Genomic DNA, 7,819 nt, shown 5'->3' with positions numbered 1-7,819 from the left:
AATTTATTTTAAATATTTTACATTTTTCCAGGATCTATACTGAAAATGCAAAATCATGTAATTATAGCATATCCACTATGTACAGATCATGTATAATCTATAGAATCACCTGCAGAGTTGAACCATTTTGCACAGCAGAAAATTCCAGATATTACAACTGTTTAATATAAAGTCATCTTGTCCAAGATCAAAGAGTAAACCTACAAAAGGCAGAAATGCTATTCACCTCTGGGTTCATTCTAGAAATATGCCCAGTTAAGCAAACATGCAATTGCAGCATTACGAATATCTCCTAGAAGTGCAGAAGTTGAAACAAGTTTCCCATATTTTATGAAGATTCTTCAACCAGACAGGAGTTCCCTGAGAGAACAAGATTTCCAGATTTTCTTACCAGATGTATTTGCCAATTTGGTATTGCCAATATGGCAAATCAAGATTACCCTATGTCTGAAGAAAGTGACCAGGATATATAAGTTTTTAATGAAAACTATTTTTTAGAAAAATAAAATCAAAAATAAACAATCTTTAGTCAACTTATGTGTATACACTGAAAGGATAATAAAAGTAGATTTTGTATTATTATATTGTTCATTCCTCAAAATACTAAAAAATATAAGTAAATTTAAATTAATTTAACATAAAATTACACATGACCTAGCTTCACCAGAATATTTTGCATAATTCTGCTTGTCTTAGTTATTAGTGTTTTAATCAACTAAAACTTCTTTCAGGTAGCCAACTGTTTAAATTTTTCACAAAGGAATGTTTTCATCCTGATTTTCAGCTTCTTAGCTGGAGCCAAAAACACATGCAGTAATATTTGATCAAACTTCTTCATTTAATGATTGATTACTTATTAATGAATTAAAAATCAAAATAAAGACTTTTTTCCCTTTACTTAACTCTGTTGTTTTATGAATGTTGCTTATAATTCAGAAAATAAGTTATATGTAAGACATGATTTTTAATGCTAAATAATATTTAGGCTTTAGACTTTACAACAGAAAAATTATAATTTTTAAACATACCATCAAACATCTGAATACTCAAATAATGAAATACATATCAAATGCTGCTCAGCATAAATATATAGTATTTTATATCTGATAAATGAATTTATTGGTGTTTATATAATTTATAATACAGTATATGAATGTCATATTTAACAATGCTTCTGAATAAAGAAAAGTTAAAGATAATTAGTTTTGTTCTTTCTACAAAAAACCTCACACACACACACACACACAACTGAATTTTTAGTATTTTAAACAANACTGCTCAAATATCCTTAAACAAAGGAAAAGTACGTCTTTTATGAAGGCATAGAGCCTTTACTACATGAAAATAAAAATTAATGAATACACTGTACAGTAATTTACCTGATAAGACAGACCTTAGAAAAATACTTATGGGGCATAAAGCTGTCTTTATCATGAAAATTAATTAACTAAGGATATTTTGCCCTGCCAGGGTGTGGCCGAGTTATCGAGTGCCGAGTTTTCGAGGCTCTACTGTACTAAATTAGTACTGACTGCTTCCTTTGAACCTCTTTGGGCTGAAGCTCAACTATTAAATCAACTTCCTGTTCTCCTTGTGGGGGACAGGAAATTGATTTACATATGGAAGACTATGCATCTTAAACAACCAAATGTGCAACAATCCCACATTTGAAGTACTCAAACATTGGGTGGCTCTCCACAAGATACTGTCTTAATGACCTCTTAGTAGTACTTTTCTACATCTTATATTACATTTTATTGATATATCTTTATCCTTATATAGTTTGCATTGTAAATATAAAGTATATGAAAGATTTGATACATCTTTTGTTTTTATTTATATTACAAATAAAATTTATAATTTACATTACATTTTACACTTTTATTAATATTTATGTGCAATTTGTTATATTTTAATCTTATATATATTCTATTCTGACATTTTCAAAATCTGCTCTCTTCAATTCTATGTTCAATTTACCAGACGGCAGTAATATAGTATTTTCCAAGAGTGCTTGCATATTTTGATGTATTGTGAGTTTTATTTATTCATTAAAAGCTGTTTTAACATTCTCAAAATGTTTCTCTCCTTATTATTGTCATTTTATATTAATATATACCCATTTCAAAGCATTTTTATTACTAGCAAAAATTTTACATTCTACAGATAATAAAAACTATGATAGACAGTAATTTATTTTACATTAAAAATTAAAATTATTTGAATAAATATATACAGAAAACAATTGTACTTTAAAGGTGGAGGATGACTTGCTCTTTCTGTATGAACAGCTGCTCTGAATGCTGCTCGAGGTAAATCCCATCTTCTGTCCAAAAGAAATAAGCCATCACCTAACTGACGAAGACCAAATGTGCATAACTGAAAAATAAAATACAAACTTACAAATCAGTAAAACCATAATAAATAAATTTCCAATTGAGATAAACTTTAAAATTCTCTTAATCTTTAAGCAGAAATTAAGAACTTTGGAACTTGCAAGCCAAAGCTATGAAAAATTAAGTTCTTCATTTTTAATTTTAAGAGAATATCTATTTTGTAGGATTAAAAATAGATAAAATTTGACAAAAAACTTCTTACTCAAAATCACAATTATTACCAGATATTTTGATGTATATTTCAAAAGATTTTTTTGGACACAACACTTATTAATTTTATTTTAGAAGATATCTATCGCCATAAAATTTAAATCACAAACTCAGATATGCAAAAATTCTAAAAATTTATCTGTAATTGTCAAAAGATGTATGACAAATGTAATCGTAGACAAACTATATTAATAACTATTCCTATTTGAAACTTCTTAAATTATATTTAAATAAAATTATATCATGAACATACTGCAGCAGGCCTTGGATGATGAGATATATGGTGAGAATCTTGTGTAGAAATCTTTGGGGCACTTGTTTCTGATGCACATTCCTGTAGTCGTTGTTGAATGTGAGTTTCAGAAGGTGGCACTGGAGGCTTTGTTAATTCTCCACTATGTGATGAAGGCCTAAATAAAATGATTTTATATATTCAAAATAAAATTTGAAATGATATTAGAAATATCATCAAATGAAAAATCTAAGTAGATAAGTTTTCCAAAATTATTTATTATCCAAAAAATAAAAAGAAATGATGATAATAAAAACAGTTAAGTTGTTTTTCCTTCTCATATAAAAATCTACTGAGTTTCAATTTCCTTTAATAATTTGAGCAATAATTTAATGCATTCAATCCATAATATGCACCAACATCAGATATTTTCAGTTATATTGCTCAAAGATCACATCAACTTTGCAGGTAACAAGAATTTACTTTAAACTCCTATTTAGCATTTAAAAATGGGCATTTCAAAATAACATTATGATGCAGAGTTATTAACAGTTATTGTATATGCAGTAGAGTATAGAAATAGAGCAAGCATAACCTATTTCATAGCATTTATATTTCTTTTCTAACTTCTTATTACTTAATAAAATTGTTTATTTAAAATGTTTTCCCTACATAAGAAAAAAACTTATAATTTGATTTGAAGTATTTCAAATCAAGAAAATACCACACACGCACACATAAGACTCTTGATAAGCTGAAGTAGAAAGAATAAAGAATTTAAGTTAGCAAAATCTGCATTACTTGAGACTAAATATTGCAATTCAAGCAATACAGTTAGATTTAAATACATTAGATTTTTATTACTTCTTTGGTGCACAAATTTACAAAATAACAAAATATTCAAATCATTAGTAAAATAAGTCTGGACACTCATGGTTATGTTTTATTTTCTGATCTGTCTGATTCCATTATTTATTGAGAATTTTCAAAATACTCTCCTTGTTATGCAAATCCTCATGTAGAGAGCATATTCATGAAGTTTCAAATTCTTTTGTGATTTCAACTTTTATTTTTACCCTTCTTTATGGTTAATTATAGCTATATTTTCTGTTATTGATAAGTCTTTTATTTTCACTGCTGCTCATATTTCTGTCTACATCAAAATAAAAATAGCCCAATATATTGATCTATCACTCACTAGTACTGATGGTAGAGGACAGTGGGAATTTATAAGTCTACAATTTTTTTAATTTGCAGCCCAACAAAGTTATCATGAGTCAACCATATATTGGGTTGGGAAAAAGAAATCCATTATTTTTACGTTTATTTCAAGACTTTATTTAACATGGTTTGGATTGTCCGACTTGGGTCAAAAAATACACCATTTTGTTTTATAATTTGTTGCCATTTTAAAGATAACTTCATAATGCCTCTCTCATAGAAGTCCTGGTTCCTATTGGTGAAAAACTCGACTAAGCAATTTTCATGATTTTCTCTTGATGCCAATTTCTTATCACTAAGGAAGTTTTGCAATGATAAAAAAAGATGGTAATCACTTGGTGCCAGGTCCAGACTATAAGGTGGATGCATCAAAACTTTCCAACTAAGCTCCCTGAGTTTCTGGCAAGTCACTATAGACATGTGTGGCCTGACATTGTCCTGATAAAACACAACACCTCTCCTGTTGGCCAATTCTGACTGCTTCTGGTCAATCACTATCTTCAAACAGTCCAATTGTTGACAGTAGAGGTCTGAATTTAGTGTTTGGCCATATGGAAGCAGCTCATAGTAGATGATTCCTTTCCAGTCCCACCAAATGCACAGTTAAACTTTCCTAGTCGTTAGTCCTACTTTGGCCACCATTTGAGTTGCTTCACCGCATTTTGACCATGATTGTTTTTGCACAACATACTCGTATGTAACTCATTTCTCATCCCCAATCACCATCCATTTAAGAAATGGGTTGATTTCATTCTGTTTGGCCAAGGCTTCACAGATGGAAATTCATTCCATCATGTTTTTTGTGTCAATTCATGTGGCACCCAAACATAAGCTTCTTTTTGAATCCAGCTTTATGCAGATGGTTTAAAACTGTTTTGTAGTCAATCTTTAGCTCCTGGGCGATGCTACAACTGCTAGCATGCCAGTCTACTTCAATCATTTCCATGATTTTATCGACATTTTCGACGACAAGCCTACCTGTGCGAGGTGCATCTTTAACATCGAAATTACCAGAGTGGAATCAACAAAACCAAAATTGCATGTAATTGGCTGTGACAGTATTAGGACCATAAACACCATTCACAATTTCAGCCGCTTGGCTTGCATTTTCACCTTTATCAAAGCAAAATTGTAAAACACCAAATTCTCTCTTTGTTAACTTCCATCTTTTATACCCTATAACTCACAACTGAATCGACAAATCAAAAAACTGTAAAAGAATTTTTTAGTATGGAATGTCACTTTTCCAACAAGCACAAGTCTAAACTTGTTTCATCAATACTTTACAACAGTGTTTTTCAACCTGTGGGTCGCGACCCCCAGGGGGTCGAAAAGTCTCACACAGGGGGTCGTGGGTGAAAGAAAAAGACAAGTGTTTGTAGGTCCTACATTACAATAAAAAAAACTAGAATTTCAGTGAGAAGGCTGTTCCTATTCATTTTACAGTACAGTGGTGCCTCGTACAACGTACTTAATCCATTCCAGGTGCACGTCCGTTAAGTGAAACGTCCATTATACGAAACGCATTTTTCCATAGAAATACATGTTAAAACATATAATTCGTTCCGCAGCATAAAATAACTGTACTGTACCATAAAAAATGAAAATGGAGCAGACACTAATTATGCCGGGTAGTCAGATGTTGTGAGGAGGAGGTGGAAGAACACTTTCTCTACACATTCATACAGATACAGACTTTTTACACATTGCAGCGGGTCTTTTTTTATTGTTTTTTAATCAGAGTCAGATTCAGGAGAGGCTACCAGAACTTGCAGGGTCAACTTCTCTTGTTCCATCCTTTGTTTTTTGCCCGCTGGCTTCTTGAAAAACATGTCCAAGGTGGTCTGTTTCTCTTTCTTCTTTAACACCTGTCGGAAATGACGGACAAAGGTGTCATTGTAGAGATCATTGATCCTGTTGGCCTCAGCTCTGTTTGGATAATGAGTGTTGGTAAACTCCTGAATCTCTCCCCATTCGACAAGAAAGTTTTTGTCAACTTTCATTCACTCCTGATGATTTCTTGTTTTGTTTCAATTGAAATCACCTTTCTGTTTTTTTTTAGAAGCCATGATGCATTATAAATGACTTAACTTGCCAAATTATATGATACAAATAATTCTTTATTAATTAAGATCACATCACTAAACACTTCTACGAGCTACTCTCGCTCCGTTCGTTTTTTACAACCTCTTTTCGTCCCGCCACCTCGGCATCTACACAATTACATTTCGTTTATTTGAATCGTCAACATATACTGTATTACATTACATTTAATGTTTATTTAAATCATCAACATATATTACATTACATTTCTACTTCAGATATACTAATAATACATTCTAATAACACTAATATATCCTAAAAATAGCAGATTGTCATTGGCAACGGCAAAAGAGTGGAAACATCATTTGCACTTGTTCGAAGAAAGTCCATTGTTCGTCTCACGTACTGCCGAACGGAAAGTCCGTTGTTCGCAGCAAGTCCGTTGCTCGAGTCACGTAACGGTCAAACAGAAAGTCCGTTATTCTAGGCGTACGTTATACGAGGCACCACCGTACAATTGTTTTTTGATTGATATTTAAAGAAAGAAAATTAAATACATAGTTTTTAAAATCACTGATATAGTTTTAATATGGTCAAGGGGGTCGGCAGATTTTTTTAACTTGTAAAAGGGGTCGTGTATTCAAGAAGGTTGAAAAACACTACTTTACAAGATACAGTGGCGCCTCGTATAACGGACGCTGTGAACAACGAACTTTCTGTTTGGCCATTACGTGACTCATGCAACGGGCTGGCTGCGAACAACGGACTTTCTGCGAATAAGTCCGAATGATGTTTCCACTCTTTTGCTGTTGCCAATGACAATCTGCTATTTTTATAATATATTAGTATTATTAGAATACTAGCAGACCCCGCCACACGTTGTTGTGGCTCAAAATATATCTATTATAAATTTATAACACTTCCCCGTGGGGGGGAGGAAATTTTTCGAAAAATTTCTTCTTAGTGTACATTCTGTTGACGTACCCTATTAAAACGCAAAAAACCGCATCTAAAATAGTATAAATAGAAGCAGAGTTCTTTACGGTAAGCCTTAATCCTAACCATCTCCCTTCAGTGGGGGGAATTTCGACACGTATATTATATAAAAACACGTGCGTATTCGAATGCAGCGTTGTGTCAAAATTTCAAAGGAATCGGTAGGAACAAACGAACATTACATTTTTATTTATATAAATAGATAGCAGATGATCTGCTTTAGTTCATTTTCGCAGAAAAGCATAATGCTTGACAGAAAAGCAAACTTAGGGTGTCGTACTTGTAGCGCCATCTGTTGGACATAAAAGCCTTAACCTAGATTATATATTTTAATTTATATGAATGTTTAACGAAATAATATACAGCCTATGTCCACCCTGAGGTTCCATTCTAAATATTGGTAATAGAATTTTTGAAATCGGATGAGTAGTTTTGGAGATTACCTGCTGCAAACAAACTTACATATATACATACATACATACAAACATTACCTCTTTATAATATTAGTATAGATATTATTAGTATATCTGAAGTACAGAGCTCTCGTTGGAATTCGGCTTGCTCCCTTGTTTATTACATACAGTACATCACCTCAGTGCAGGGTATTTACATTTATTCAAGTGTTGTGCAAATCATGGCTTCTAAAAAAACAGAAAGGTGATTTCAATTGAAACAAAGCAAGAAATCATCAGGAGTGAAAGTTGACAAAAACTTTCTTGTC

The 7,819-nt window shown here is 31.9% G+C and overlaps 1 pseudogene; it reads right to left on the bottom strand.

Moving 5' to 3' along the window:
* Positions 1–3,357: 3,357 nt before the first annotated feature.
* Positions 3,358–5,074, bottom strand: LOC111641957 (annotated as a pseudogene).
* Between the last annotated feature and the right edge of the window lie 2,745 nt (positions 5,075–7,819).

The sequence above is a fragment of the Centruroides sculpturatus genome, unplaced genomic scaffold (genome assembly GCF_000671375.1).
Source record: "Centruroides sculpturatus isolate CEXI.00-Female unplaced genomic scaffold, Cexi_2.0 scaffold1547, whole genome shotgun sequence".
In the NCBI taxonomy this organism is placed as follows: Eukaryota; Metazoa; Arthropoda; class Arachnida; order Scorpiones; family Buthidae; genus Centruroides; species Centruroides sculpturatus.
This window is presented reverse-complemented; position numbering and strand designations above follow the sequence as displayed.